The sequence below is a fragment of the Neolamprologus brichardi genome, chromosome 1, assembly GCF_056152115.1.
Source record: "Neolamprologus brichardi isolate AB-2024 chromosome 1, ASM5615211v1, whole genome shotgun sequence".
NCBI classification, from domain to species: Eukaryota; Metazoa; Chordata; class Actinopteri; order Cichliformes; family Cichlidae; genus Neolamprologus; species Neolamprologus brichardi.
This window is the reverse complement of record NC_142104.1, coordinates 10,173,342-10,189,327: the sequence shown is the minus strand read 5'-3', so window position 1 is coordinate 10,189,327 and position 15,986 is coordinate 10,173,342. Positions and strand designations below refer to the sequence as shown.

At 39.5% G+C, this 15,986-nt stretch overlaps 1 long non-coding RNA gene across 1 annotated transcript in view; it reads left to right on the top strand.

Moving 5' to 3' along the window:
* The first annotated feature begins 2,476 nt into the window (after positions 1-2,476).
* The window catches only part of LOC102783536 (uncharacterized), a 163,254-nt gene continuing 149,744 nt past the window's right edge, over positions 2,477-15,986 (top strand). Inside the window, exon 1 of the long non-coding RNA XR_436523.2 lies at positions 2,477-2,507. This is a non-coding gene — a long non-coding RNA (uncharacterized LOC102783536). The remainder of the gene's footprint in view (positions 2,508-15,986) is intronic.

Here is a 15,986-nt window from a genome sequence, read left to right as displayed (position 1 = left end):
GTGGCATGAAAAAAAAATCTCTATATAAAAAGATTCATAAAGGCAGCGAAGGACACCACAGTGTATCAAACTCAGTGAAACTAGAATGACACCAAATCTACTCCACCTGCCCCAAAAAGTCGAAGCACTCCATTCGGCAAACACTTTCTAAACCCTTTATTCTGTATCTTTGTGGAGGCATATGTTTTTCTATCTTTTGTTGCCTAAATTTACTACATATTGTGTATAATTCTTAGTACATTAACTGACTGAAATGTTGCAACCAAGAAAAACATTGTTCTACATTTGCTTATCCAGATCCTTTAGAATTTTACAAGGTGATTTTCACCTTAAACTTTTAGGAGACATGCTCTCCTCCAGTTGGGACATGCAGATTGACAGGAAACAACCTACACAATATTCTCAACATGAACTCAATACCCAGTTTTATTGCAATTAGCTGCATGTGGTTCTTTACAGAGCCTGAAAGCGTTAGTGAGTCAAAGGCAGGTCTCCTGAGTAAGAAGATGAAAACTGGAAATGGGGTGTAAGTACCACCATGAGAGATTTAATTATCGCCATTAAATATTCAATGATCAATAGAATTTGTTTTAGCCGATCAATAGGTTGCAAGGCCTGAGAAGGACAATGTGCATAAGTTACTATTTGCATTTCAAAGCAGCTTGTGTCACATGGCCCCATTGGAAATCCATACCATTTTGTTAGGCAGTATTTCATATTTAGCTGCTTTATCCCCTTATCACTGACTGCTATTGATTCCCTTCCCTTTATTTACTGCCTGCAAACTGCCTTAGGTTTAAAATGTCAAAATGTTTTTAGGGAATCTGATATACCTCCATCAACCTTCCTCATCTCATATCTAGCTCTGTATTTCGCTCCCCCTCCGTCTCTCTTTTTAATTCCCCTGCTGCTCTTTCCTCTCTCTTCCTACTTCGCTCTCACTACTCCTCAGTAGAGTTGAAAATTAAACCTTGTCATCTTCCCACCCACTGTACAGATCTCTGCTCATTCGGGTGTGAATCTGCACATTATTCAAATAAATATCTCAGAAGTGTCAGGGGAATACTCTGAGCCACTTCAAAGACTCTCCCCCACCCCCCAGCTCTTTCAATGTTGCTTGTTCCCGATGGAGTCCTATTTTGTTTACCTGAACTGGCTTTAATGGCTTGTTTTTCCCAGTGCCTATCAGTAGTTCAAGAGCAACATTTAGCCAAGTTCAAGTGCATGCATGTTCAGAACTCGCCTAAGCTTTGATTGTTCTGCAACACTGAGCGTCATGTAATTTATTTTTGGCCCCAAACATTGTTATTCATTGACTTCCTTGCACTGTTTCACCTGTTTTTTTTCCTCCTTTTTTAAATTCTATGTTTCCCCTTTCTTTGCTTTGTGACTCTTACTGCAGAGGAAAACAACAGTTTGCTCAGCTTTTCTTCTCCCCAACCAGGTAGTTTCACCTGGTGGGGTATTGTTTAAAATTGTCTAGAAGGCACAAGGTATGACAATACAGGCCGTAAAGAATTAAATAGAGTTCACTGGAGGCCAAGCATACAAACCTCCCCTCGCAGGATGATGCCTTAAACGGCTTTGTTAAAATATACTGACTTCTATCTATTACTAGCTATAAAACACTGGTTAAAATATAGTTTTTTGTTGTTGCGCTACATAGGACATTATTTCTATCTATGAGCAAGCCTATCTATCACAGCAACCCTCAACCAGGAGACCGCAGAGGTCAGGGAATTAACCTTCAGAGACCTGAGGGCAGCATGAAGCACCATCAGTGCCATCAGGATACATGGCCTCAGCACTGCTGCGCAGCTGGGGGAAGGAAAATCTGGATGAAGTGAATGGATGTGTACGTGCGCAAGTATTTGCTTCACATCTGTAGGTGCCTCTGTGCATCTGTCTTGCTTGTGTAAATAACAGGGTCATGAATGATGATAAAGTTGCTCGTAATAACCTCAAAGGCAGAAAGAGACATGCTGATTGGAGTATAATGTATGAGTATGTAAAAAAAAAACTTTTTACTGATATGAGCTGCCACTATGTGATTTATAACCTTTTGGAATTGCTTCAAATCTTCTTAAAACATAAAAGACATATGGATATGAATATAAAAACACATATCTTTAAATATTATGTTTCCCAGTGAAATCCCTTCATTTGTAGATGCCTGCAGGACTAAAACCAAACGTTTGTTCGCTATTTTACAGCAGAAATTCAGCTTCAATGATAGGTAATCCTAGCATACCATAAAAATGCTGAACTTTATTCACTATAGTTATTCACCAATGGGGCAATTATGTAACCTGAGTTTTTCTATCTTTTGTTGTTTATGTTGTTGTTGTTGTTACTGAAATTATGTGAAAAATTACGCCGAGGACTAATGCTTTCTTCCACTGAGTTTAGGCCCTGCAGTCAAAGGTTCCTGTTGGGGTAACACTTCAGCGCATGTGCGACATTTGCCATTTGCGTGGGAGGAGTGAAAAGTGGCGGTGACAGCAACAGTAGGTCGCAAATTTATTCGTCATAAAACATCCCCCTGTTTTAAAATTTACATCCACTGCTATTAATGGAGCTATTTACAATGGTGCCTCACCAATAAAACTCAGCTAATTGCTGGCTACAGTGTCAGGTGTTTGAACCAAGCTTGCTAGCTTTAGCATTAGGTAGACCTCAGCAAACTGTAGATACTGAACAGGGAGAAAAGGGAGCCACTGGAGTTTGCTTTGTTTGTTTTTAGTCTTCGTAATCTATTTATCCACTCTTATCGGTTCTCTTTTTGGTTTAGATATCTTATTACATCTCTTTAAATTTTACTGATCTGGACAACCACTCCTCCAAAATGCAGGCCTTCAATTTGATTATACATGGTGAAAGACATCACTCACCACTGGCCCAGAGACTTCAGCTTGTATGTTTAAATTGCTCCCAGAAGAATCCTTAATCCGGGCGGAAATCAATACGGCTTTTACTGTCACATCGGAGGGGCGGGGACCATGTATTGATGTTCAGATGTCATTTCGAGGGTGGTGGATTTGATGTTTCAGTCCTCTCCTCAGCGTGGAGATGGCACGATAGATCAACTGATGGTGTCTAGCTTTCTCCAGGGTTTTACTGGAGCTCGGAGTTTGGAGTGAAATGTGCGGTTAAATCAAAACGTGCTGAGATTACAAAGAAAACCAGAGGAAAAGGTTTACGGAAAGATTCAATTGATTTTTTGAACGGTTTGAATTAAAATCTGATATCTTAATTGGGTTATTGTAACTGTAAGCCCCTCGCCTTAGCAGGATAGAAACTGCTGTCTTAATAGACTGGTTCTGCAAAATTATGTTTTCTTTCTATAGGGTTTCTTTAAAAAATATTTTGAAATTATGGAGATGTTTGGAGAATGTGTGACATTTTTGATGTCAGGTGATGGGCAATTCTTAATTTGGACTTTCAGGCACCCATTTCTTATTGATACTACCTATGTATACCAAATCTTTCCAGTGACATACTTAAAATTTATTGTCACAAATATTCGGTGGTAATCAGTACACACTTTGTCTCAAGTGTGTGTATAGAGATACATTGTCTAAACTTTAAGTTCGTAACAGTCTGTATGTTATCATTGCCACATAACGAACGGAATGAGGAAGGAGATCCATGGACCATTGTGCTGGAAACAGATGCTGACTGTAGTTTGGTCAAATTCAAAAACTGTTAACTTTTAATCTAGGTTATCAAAACCTCATTCTCTGTCATTCCTCCACAGCAGATTCTGATCAGAGTTGCCAAAAAAAAGTATGAGATAAAACATGTGTTTGAAACAATCACTGTCACTTCACAAGTGACATTGAGGCTATTTTTGCTTCATTATCAGCAGATTCAGCCTTTTATTATTTTGAACAGTTTAATGCATTACTGCTTAACCCAGTGTTGAAACACAGATGTCTTGCTTCCATTAAATCTGTTATCCAAATTATTAGCTTTGTGAGTAACCAGTATTGATTATTTTTTCTTACCCTTCTGTACCTGCTTCATCAAACACACTAGATAATGAGATTGCTCTTTTGTTTTATTTCACACCACATCAACTCCCCTTCAGTCTTTCTCTTGCATTCATATTTATAGATTTATCTTTTCCCCTAACTGTCAGTCTCCATCGCTCTCTGTCCCTATCCTACAGTTTCTCTCCAAGGAGTCTTGCCTCCTCTCTGACAGCTTGTGGGCCCTAGAGTCACATTTCAGGCCTGGCTGCTACTTAAAGGCCCATAATCTGCTTGGCGAATGGCTACAGTGTGGCGGCCTGAACGGAAGCAAATTATTCGCTTTAAGGACTCCTGCTGCTGTGGGACCCGGGGCTAGTGGCTGGTGCCGTTAACGTTAACACACACACACAGTGTGTAAGCCATCATTATTTATTTAGCCCGTTAAGTGTTTAAAGTGGAAAGGGTCCGTCGGGACGTAGCATGGTTGATGAAATTATTCCACATATATATGGTTAAACCCTTCAGGGAGAGAGAAACATAGAAACATCGGGAGATGGAAAATGAAGACTTCCTTCCATTTCAGACGCAAGGTCAGATCATAGGAGTGTTCAGGGCTGACATGGTGATATTACAGAACTCGCAACATGGGAGGAATTTCCTGTGATCTATGAACAGTGTAGGTTTCCTGAGACTGTATATGTCTATCAAACATAAATAATAACAATAATAATAATAATAATTTGATAGACTGTAACCAGTTGGCAGTTACACATTTAGGCTTTACAACTGATTTTCATTCTTTAGAAAAGTCTCCTCAGAAGATAAATATCAGTATCTTCCAATATTTGCTATGTCACAGTGAGCTCCGATTGATCTTTAAGCATGTGTGCTGTGTGTCTTCATCCAGGCACATATGCGTGATCACTGTAATTGACAGAGGGGACATCATATTTGTTTTCTCTATGTATTTGTGGAATAAGGAGTCCCAACATAAATAAGTAATCATTGCATGGTGGCCCTCCATGCATGTTGGGCCAGTAGCACTTGCCCTCCAGTAATGACACCATTAGGTTACAGGACTGAAGTAAGCAGTTGAGAGTTTACCTCTGGGAATCTATTCTCTGTTTCCATCCTGCCGTACCTAATCGTGACATTTACTGGAGGGTTTACACCTCTATTTGCAGCACTGGTGTAACAGCAGCAACAGAAATGCAACTTTTTCCTTTTTTTCCTTTGCTCGCTGCAGTAATCACAGAACAAATGGAAGAAACACAGTTTTGTACAGTGATAAACATGCCATACAATTAACCGATGCCCATGCTTATTGACCCCCCCAACCCCCTCCAGACAATTGAAAGCTGCTAATACAGTGAGAATTTTGGTAAATGTTGGTAAAATGAGCATTTTTCATAATAATAAAGATAACACTCTGTAAGAACAACCACTTAAATATTATTAACTACAGTGATGGAAAGTAGAGACAGATACGGGAATGAAGGGGAGGGGTTGGTGGTTGAACAGATTGAATGGCTAATGAAATGGGTACCTCCAGGCCTGAATAAATTCTCTGGTCTGGCGATCCCCCAGGATGCTGGCCTCCTAGGGAGATTAATGACCACTGGGCCATAGTATAATGAAGTAGTTTGCCTTGGCAATGTGCTTGTGAATTCATCACGGTGTCCACAAGTGGGCTGGCCAAGCACAACATCTATATAAATCCCCCTCACTCTTCTCTCCCGCTGGTGCTGATTTATGGTTCCACCACCCCCAAATGGTTTGCCCCCTCTCACCAGACCCCGCCCTGGCTGACCATCACTATCCTACTGAAATCCAGGTCACTGCACTGATGGGGAAGAAATGGGAGGCTAATCAGATAATGGGAGGTGAAAATGGGCGAGAGTGAGTTGGAATCTCCAATTTCTCAAGCTCTGCCCGTCTCAGCTTTTCATTCTCTTTCACCTGCACACACATCTTGTTGATCCTTTGATCCTTTCTATTTTTGATGTCTCTAAAGATACTAGTTTACATCATATTTTACTGGTAGTGCATGTAAGCTGAGGATTGTCTGTATCCTGTGAAGCGATTTAAACATTTTAGGTCATTTTAGAATTATTCCTTTGGTATTCGGTAACCTACATTGATAGTGCATGCATTTAATAATCTTTATTTCTTTAGACTTGGTGTCATTTTGTCAGAATATAATGAGAAGCTGGTCATTTGTGCAAGAAAAAATGTGGACAAAAGGTTGATAACAGAGAGACATGGTCAGTTGCTGGCAGTGATGCTGTTGCTGTTCATGAAGGCTTCGCTGGTTGGAAGGTGGCGCTTGATAATGTCTATATCACTGCATCAGTCTCTGCCCCTGATTGGAATGATGGTCTCAGTGATTAAAAATTGGTATTATTTTGGGAATATTGGGAATATGTACAAAACAGTTGGCAACAATTCCCATAGGTCCCATTCCCATTCTTTGAACTTTGTTTTATAACTGAAATTAGAAATGAAAAGCATTTTTTTATTTTATTTATTGATTGATTTATTGATCTGTTGTATCAAACTGCTCATTAGCTAACAACTTATCAGTCTCAAGTGCAGTTTCATAGTCGGAGCCACACCTTACATCTGATTTTTATGCAAGCAGGATGGCGAGTATGAAATGCTCATGTTGAAGTTTCAAGTAGGACTTCTGAAGCAAACAGGTGATGTCACTGTTACTAAATGTCCATCCTTTACATTTTTTTAGTGCTAGTGGCAGGGGGCTGCATCTATGACCCAAAGGTTTACTGGTGTTGGACATTAATGAAATAGAATGAGGTATTTGGTTTTAGGGCTGTGCGATATGACCAAAATCTCATATCCCGATATAAGAATTCTTTCGTCCCGATAACGATATAAATCACAAAAATGTAACATTTTCTGTAAATTCAGGCAGCTCGACTTGCGGGAAGTGTTTCCAGCTGCGCGTCATGTAGCTGGAGTCGAGTGTTTTAACAGATGCATGAAACTATACATTTTTAGACATAAGTTGTAACAGCCGCAGTTTTCTTTGTGAGTATTTATTACACGGCGTGCTGCGGGGAAAAGCCTGTTCTAACGTTTGAGTCTAAGGTTTATTTTTTAGCACCTGGCGGCTCTTTTTTACTTCTCATCCATAAATAATCTGCTCTTTCACGTGATTCAGTTTATTTTGAAAAGTCTCAACAGGATCTTGAGCTTTATTGTGAAAGGTTTATGTGGAACATAAAAGGCGGAAACGCGATGGTGTTACCATCGTTGTTGCTAACCACAACGCATAAAAACAGGCGCTTGTCCGTCTGTAGTGTGGTTATATAAAATATAAGAGAAAGAGAGAACTTTAAGAAATTAATATAGCCACTACAGTGACCATCAAAACGATGAAAAAATATTACCGTAAACAGTTTATTTTGCGACACCAGGAAACAAACGATAGCGTAAAATGAAACGATAGACGTTTTTATATCGTCATCCGATATACAGTGGGGCAAAAAAGTATTTAGTCAGCCACCGATTGTGCAAGTTCCCCCACTTAAAATAATGACAGAGGTCAGTAATTTGCACCAGAGGTACACTTCAACTGTGAGAGACAGAATGTGAAAAAAAAATCCATGAATTCACATGGTAGGATTTGTAAAGAATTTATTCGTAAATCAGGGTGGAAAATAAGTATTTGGTCACCTCAAACAAGGAAAATCCCTGGCTCTCACAGACCTGTAACGTCTTCTGTAAGAAGCTTTTCTGTCCCCCACTCGTTACCTGTATGAATGGCACCTGTTTGACCTCATCATCTGTATAAAAGACACCTGTCCACAGCCTCAACCAGTCAGACTCCAAACTCCGCCATGGCCAAGACCAAAGAGCTTTCGAAGGACACCAGGAAAAGAATTGTAGACCTGCACCAGACTGGGAAGAGTGAATCTACAATAGGCAAGCAGCTTGGTGTGAAAAAATCAACTGTGGGAGCAATCATCAGAAAATGGAAGACATACAAGACCACTGATAATCTCCCTCGATCTGGGGCTCCACGCAAGATCTCATCCCGTGGGGTCAAAATGATCATGAGAACGGTGAGCAAAGATCCCAGAACCACACGGGGGGACCTGGTGAATGACCTGCAGAGAGCTGGGACCAAAGTAACAAAGGTCACCATCAGTAACACACTACAACGGCAGGGAATCAAATCCCGCAGTGCCAGACGTGTTCCGCTGCTGAAGCCAGTGCATGTCCAGGCCCGTCTGAAGTTTGCCAGAGAGCACATGGATGATACAGCAGAGGATTGGGAGAATGTCATGTGGTCAGATGAAACCAAAGTAGAACTTTTTGGTATAAACTCAACTCGTCGTGTTTGGAGGAAGAAGAATACTGAGTTGCATCCCAAGAACACCATACCTACTGTGAAGCATGGGGGTGGAAACATCATGCTATGGGGCTGTTTTTCTGCCAAGGGGACAGGACGACTGATCCGTGTTAAGGACAGAATGAATGGGGCCAAGTATCGTGAGATTTTGAGCCAAAACCTCCTTCCATCAGTGAGAACTTTGAAGATGAAACGAGGCTGGGTCTTCCAACATGACAATGATCCAAAACACACCGCCCGGGCAACAAAGGAGTGGCTCCGTAAGAAGCATTTGAAAGTCCTGGAGTGGCCTAGCCAGTCTCCAGACCTCAACCCCATAGAAAATCTGTGGCGGGAGTTGAAAGTCCGTGTTGCTCGGCGACAGCCCCAAAACATCACTGCTCTTGAGAAGATCTGCATGGAGGAATGGGCCAAAATACCAGCTACTGTGTGTGCAAACCTGGTAAAGACCTATAGTAAACGTTTGACCTCTGTTATTGCCAACAAAGGTTATGTTACAAAGTATTGAGTTGTATTTTTGTTATTGACCAAATACTTATTTTCCACCCTGATTTACGAATAAATTCTTTACAAATCCTACCATGTGAATTCATGGATTTTTTTTTCACATTCTGTCTCTCACAGTTGAAGTGTACCTCTGGTGCAAATTACTGACCTCTGTCATCATTTTAAGTGGGGGAACTTGCACAATCGGTGGCTGACTAAATACTTTTTTGCCCCACTGTATATCGTTATATCGAACAGCCCTATTTGGTTTTCTCCACCTACATTATTGATCAAATTTTAATAAAACTTGCAACCATTGATCATTTTCATTCATTTTTTTGTGGTCGTCACCCAATTTTTTTTTGTACTTTTTACATTTTTATGAATTGAATGAGTCGGATGTGCTACTGTATCATTTATGTTCTGGTTCCAAATGTGGAAATATTAGCTCATAACAGTTTATATGCCTGACATCCCTTTCTCTCACAGCAGTGAGCGTCACGCTTCAGTTCACCTCATTGTTGCCAAGTTAGTGACTGTGTCACAAGATTTTCTAGCATTTCTAGCAAGGAAAGAAAAAAAACCATGAACCTCATTTGAAGGGTGACATCTGTCTTTTCACCTGTACCATTCAGAAAGGCAACTTCTATGTAGACCAAGGCTAAGAGCTGTAAAGTCAGAGACCTTGTTTTCCTTCCCTTCCATTCTCTTTAAGTGATAAATTAACAAATTCTATTCTCCAACTCACCTGCAGGAGCCAATGTTCCTATTTTGTTTTGTACATGTCTCTTGTAGATGAATGAATACAGTTTATGTTCATGTTTTAATTTGCACAAAATTAACACAAAAGGAATGAAATTAGGATTTAAATTGGAGTTTGCTTGTTCTCCGCGTGTTTGCGTAGGTTCTCTCTCGGTACTCTGGCTTCCTCCCACAGTCCAAAGACATGCAGTTAGTAAGGTTAGGTTAATTGGTGATTCTTAATTGCCCATTGGTGTGACTGTGAGAGCAGATGGTTGTCTGTCTCTCTGACGACCCTGATAGCCCTGTGGCAGATCAGCATGTGCACGGTCTACCCTACCTGTAAACCTAAGGTAGTTGGGATAGCCCCTGATAAGGATATGTGAGAGATGATTGCAATTCTGTGAAGGAGGCGACTATGCAGCAGTGCAAGTTACTGATAAAGTAAATGACAACAACTGGAAGATTTACTCTTGTCCTAATAATGGAAGCTTAAAAATGAGGCATATATTAAAACTTTATATAACCACCCTCTCATTGTAGCATGTGATGAATGCTGTGTACACCTAATTGTTAATAAATGTTGGATATCTCCAGTGAGTAGCTCAGCCTTTAATGCATTCTCACCAAAAGACAGGCCTGTGCCCCCTATTGCTGAGACATTGCCAGTCTGTTAATGGGTGAGGACTGATGAGCCCCAGTGTTGCACAACTCTGCTCGTCTCATAAACCCTGTCTATTTGATAACCGGTGCTCCATATGGAATAGTGGCAAAGAGATTAAAGAAGAACAATAAAGCACATTCAGGGATATTTAGATTAAAATGCATTTAATTGGATTCTCGCATAACACAGTTGAGATGCATACTCCTAGAGCTGTTCTTCCTGCATGTGCCCTGTACTAAAGCTAAACGATATTGCTGTCATGGTGTTTGTAGCATAACCTGTTAAAGATTATTAATGAGTGCAATAAATCCAAATAGTATAATAGGAAGTTATGAAAAAGGGAATGTCAGACTTAAGTCTAATGAGTATTTAGTTTGTTTACCAGGAAGAATTGTCACCCTGTGCCATGTGTGCTTAGTAATTGTCAAAGGCTTTACATCTCCCTTCTTTCTCCGAAAAGCTTATCTTAATCTACACTGTCTTATTTTTCTTGGAAAGAGATGGATGAGTCAAGTGATTGTACAGTTGACACCATCTTGTGTGTGTGTGTGTGTGTGTGTATATATCTGTATATATATGTAGTAAATGAATATTGGCTTTAATTTGTAATTAGCTGAAAAGGTCAAAGACTTCAGTAGCCATCTGAAGGTTATTCTCCATTTACTTTTTTGCTTTATTTCTCCTTTCTTTTACCTTTTCTCTTTGAGAAACAACCTTTTAATCAGATTTTGACCTTGGTGCCAAGAAGTTGTGCATGTGTGCCTCGTAGAAGATCAGTGATTCAAAGCTAGGATGATTCCTTTTGATTGTCTGTCTTAAAAAAAACAAAACAAAACCCAGATTTGTGTTTGTGAGTACTTGAGATTGTGTGCTCATGTTTGTTTAGGATTGGAACTGTAATTTATTTTTGAGGGTTACAACCCTGGACCTCTATCCTACACCTGCCTCATCTGTCCTGCATGAGACAGCTTTGTGTAGTCTCTTGGGGGCTTCGATGTAGCAGAGTTGCCTTCTATTACCCATATGTGTTAGTCTTTGTGTGGAAAATCAGACCTTTTGCTTGTGTGTGTGTGTATGTGCGTGTTAACGTAGGCATGTGTGTGTCTGTGCTAGTATTGATCCCCCCCTCCTTTCTTATAATGAAGTGGAACTACAGCTCCATTATGAGCTGCTCTGCCATTGGCTGGAGGTAATATGAAATTAGCTAGCGTGCCGTGAGCCTGTCAGTATTGATTTCACTACCCAGATTACTTGTTACAAAAGAATAGAGCTGTCTGTGGCATAATTGAACAAGTTAACTCCTTGTCTCATAAAATATAGGCCTGTATTGATTGTTACAGGGGAGGGCTCTGTGATATGTAGAGAGAAAGTAAGTTGTATGGGTGTTAACTGTGAAGAGGTGCTGATGCTTTCTTTTCTTTTCTTTCCGCCAGTGTCACCATGACACGTGGATCAAGGGATTTCTTGCTGAGTTGCAAGATGGCAAACAGCAAATGAGTTGTGTTTCGTCAGCTTCACATTACAACACACATTTCTCTTTTCCTCCCTCTGTCATTTTTCATTTCATTTACCCCAAGATTTGCCCGAGTCTGTTTTTCAATTTATTAAAATGTGTAAAAGGTGCCAGAGCTTGACATTGTCAGAGCAAATTTACATTGCGTTTTCGTGAGTGACCTCTTTGTATGTAGAGCAGCCAATGCTTGAGTTGTGATGAGGAATGATGATGGTGGCCTCTATCTTTTTTTTTTTTTTTCATCTTTCTTTTCTTTTCTTTTTTGGTCTGCTGATGAAGTGGAGCATGCTAGCCCTGTCTAATCACACTTGGCAGAATTGTGCCATGGAAAGTAAGGTGTTTAACAAGCATCCTGGTCCATTAATTAAGGCCCTTCTTGAGAAAAACTGGGAGAAAGTGTGTTTAATAATTTACATGAGTTAAAGTCAGCATAGAGAAGGGAAGATAGTGTGCTTCTCTTAGCAGTATACATGGGGGAGGCCAACCGGATGGATACATCAAATCTTATATGCACACACACACACTACTCCATAACTGCAGTGTAATGAGCCTTTAGCCTGTTAACCCCAGCCACCTACCCAGCCAGCAAGATTTTTTATGAAGCCTCTGTTTAGGGCATAGTCTACACGCTTATCTTGGGTAATTAGAAAATAGGACCCAGTCAACAATAAAAATGGATAGTTTATTCTAATTGTCTAATGAAACTAAGGTATGGCCCAAAAGAGGAGGTGATAAATTATTTTGTGTGTGAATGATGCTGTTGTTCCTAAAACAGGCGTGGAAGGTACAGGGTCCCCCCCTCCCCAACAGGGTGAGGGGTTAATGAAATGCTCTTCCACGTGCTGATTTCCTGCACTCCACTGCTGAGTGATAAGTAGCTAACCAACGAAGCCTGTAATTACAATCTTACAGAAACCGGCCTGATCTGTATATAAATCTCACCATCCAATTACAAGATGTAATAATTCTGCACTCAGGCTGGTAATGAGGTCTAATACTAGTGCATGTGATAATCCCCTCTGGATGCGGGCTTGATCAGATGTTGGCTTTGTAATTAGACTGGCAGAAAATCATTATTTCGTGTTCAGAAAAAAAATGAGGTTGGTGGGAAGTTAATTTTCTTCCCATTCTCTGAAGCGTAGACAAGAATTTAATGATTTAATCATGATTGTTAGCTATTTTGCAATCAATTTGTAATGATTGTGTCGCAACAGAGGCTTTCAGGGAGAGGGGCCTGAAAAGATTGAAGGTGTCATTGATATGGCATGCCTCCGTCAATAGATCTATACACTGTAGCGCTGATACCGTGGAGGAATGAATGCATAATTATACGTGTGCATGTAAATGGATGTCTGCATGCTTGTATTTTAGTTTTTTACGTTGTTTGCACATTTGTATGTATGTCAAGGCCAACCTTATAGATCCAGTAACTGCTAGGCAAAAGTGTTTGATAAGTCTGTGCTAAAGATCATTACCCTTTTGTTTTAAAGTAACCTGTAGATTAGGCCACAAAAATAACTTTTTATTTACTTAACATAGCTTTTGGTTTAGCCGATTAAACTTTTTGAATAAACAGAAGGACATTGTGAATAGATGAGGGGTCAGAAAGTCGATTGGAGCTCAGTTAGTGACACAAACATTTTTTTTTTTATAAATAGATTATGTCCCTTTTTCATATTTTCTCTGAATGGAAATGATGTTTGTGAAGAGAAAAGTTATCAGTGTTGAGAATTAACATATTGAGATAAACTTGTATTTCTGGATCTAGAAAAGATTGCAACATATAAATGCTGAAAATAGGACTGACGCACTGAATAAAAATTGTAGCTGGTATTTTATTTTTTGTGTTTGCTTTGTCTGTCTCATCAACATTTGATCTGATAGAGGGCCTTGACTTTTAAAAACTGCACAAAATAATACCCTGATATATATATTTTTGTAATTGACAGAATGGCAGCAGGTGACACTGTCTCTCCTTTATTAGGAATCATTAACTTTGCCGGAATAGTTTAAATATTTTAATGTGTGGTTTTATCAAATTTAAATTTGCTAATTTCTCATGTTATTTAGACAGCTTGCAGACCGCTAAAAACTACTTGTACAGTAACTGTATAGTTCCAGACCTCAGATGTCAGTTCACATGTTTCAGCCACGAGTTGAATGCAGTTCTTCAAAGGTTAACACTGTATTAGCAGCATCTGCTACTGTAACTCTATGCAGTGTTTGATTGGAATACTGCCTGTTTGATCATCTGAAGCTACTTAGTTTACCGGAGCATTCACTATGCAGTAGATTTAGGCAGCCCTGTGGGTTTGCACTTGGCTCATCTCTCCCCTAATCTCCTGGCGATTGCCGTTGAATACTTTATTGATAGGGAATTGACTCCACTCCTCCAAGCCGATTTTTTTATAATTGATACTGTTTGAAGTTACTCCCGGTGGACCAAGCGTTCAAAGGCTGGTTGCTGTTTTGATCAATTATATTAAAGTGAAAAAAAAAAACAAAACTGGATTGCATCAATACTGCGTTCAGCTGTAACCTGCTTGGAAAAAAAAGCTGTGTTATGCAGGTCTACAGGAGAACCTAAGTGTAATAATGACTGTGATTAAGGAAATGATTAACAGAGCATGAATTAAGATTTGGACTGAGGCTACGACTATATATGTATCACTATTTCTTTTTAAAGGATAAAAGAGATGTCCATATTCATGTCATGAGCATACTAAAGTTTGGGTGCACAGGTTTTCATTTGCCCACTGATTTTTTTTTTATTTTTGTAAAATACTATCTGGCTATTGTCAGTCAAATGACAAGTGAATACACATTTTCCCATTGAAATGTGTGCAGCGCAATTTGATATATCAGTCAGTTTTCCAGCCATAGCATGACAGATTGTGTTGATTAGTATTACATTATAAACACACTGGCACTGATAAACACACTGATATTGATATTTATTAAATAAGATATACTCTTGTCTTTAGTGAAAGTTAAATGGTGCTTGACATTATTTAAAGGTTTAGTTATTACATTATTAGAGTCCATTCAAATATAGCAATCGGAAACAGGTTCTTTGTATGTCCTCCTGCAGTTGCTGGGTTTTTTTGGGTTTTTTTTTTTTTTATAAAAAAAATCCAAAAAAAAAAAAACTATTAAGTGTCAAGATACTGTCTTTTGAAATATGTATCAACATTGCTCTTCTTTCTCCTAGTGTGGATACTTTTTAGGCAGCTTTTGTGGTTAGCTTTCATTATAGGTGCCTGGCCTCCTCTGCCTGGCTGAAGGCTCCTCAGAGATGCTTGGCTGGAGCTCTGGGCCACTGGGCCTTTGGACCTCTGAGTCCTTCACTTCGGTGCATTGGCTAGAGTAAGAGGGAGCTGCTTTACACAGCCCAGCCCATTCTCTGCCCCAGTCCGCCTCAGCATAGACTCCCACCTGCTCGATACCACAGAAGAGCTTTCAAGTGCTCTTTGAAAGGGAAAAAAGCAGAAAAGGAAAAAATCAGAGAGTGTGTTCTTTCAGGCGCTCAATAGCATGGCACTAGCCTCTCTTAGCTCCCATGACACCACTCTCTTGGCCTCTTCTCTGTTCTTGGCTTTTTCACTCAATTTATTTTTTAGGTTTTTTTTTTTCTGCTTCAATCTTCTTTCTCTTATGGCCTCATCTTCTCTCAACTGACTTCTTCTCACAGGCTTTTGCCATTTCTTCTTAATATAACTGAAGTAGACATAGAGCCGACAAAGAAGAGCAAATAGGACAAATAAAAATATTTGTTTCTTAAATTTGTAGTATGCTCTTGCTTCATCCATGATAATAGAATGAATAAATTAAAAAATAAAATTTTATATTGTTGTTATTTTAGCAGTTGATGGGAAATACCTTTTGTCACAAATACCTTGCCTAGTTGCGCCACAAAAATGAAATCTCCTAATGCTTGCTGTCCACTGACCAACACATCCACAAGTCGCAGAGCAGAAGTTAAATAAAATATTGCTGTCAGGCTATAAAGATAATTAGTCCTGTCTCATCTACTCTCTCCCTTGCAGTTTAATGTGACCCTTTATGTTTTATGGATGCCAGCATAAACCCCATCACTTCTAAAATACGACACAGATATGGAGGAAGGAAGTGTATTATAAACTAATTGCTTCATATTGGACAGAAGCCACTGGAGACACTGTAGATTTGTATTGATATTATTATTGGATGTGTATAAAGAGCACACATACACAC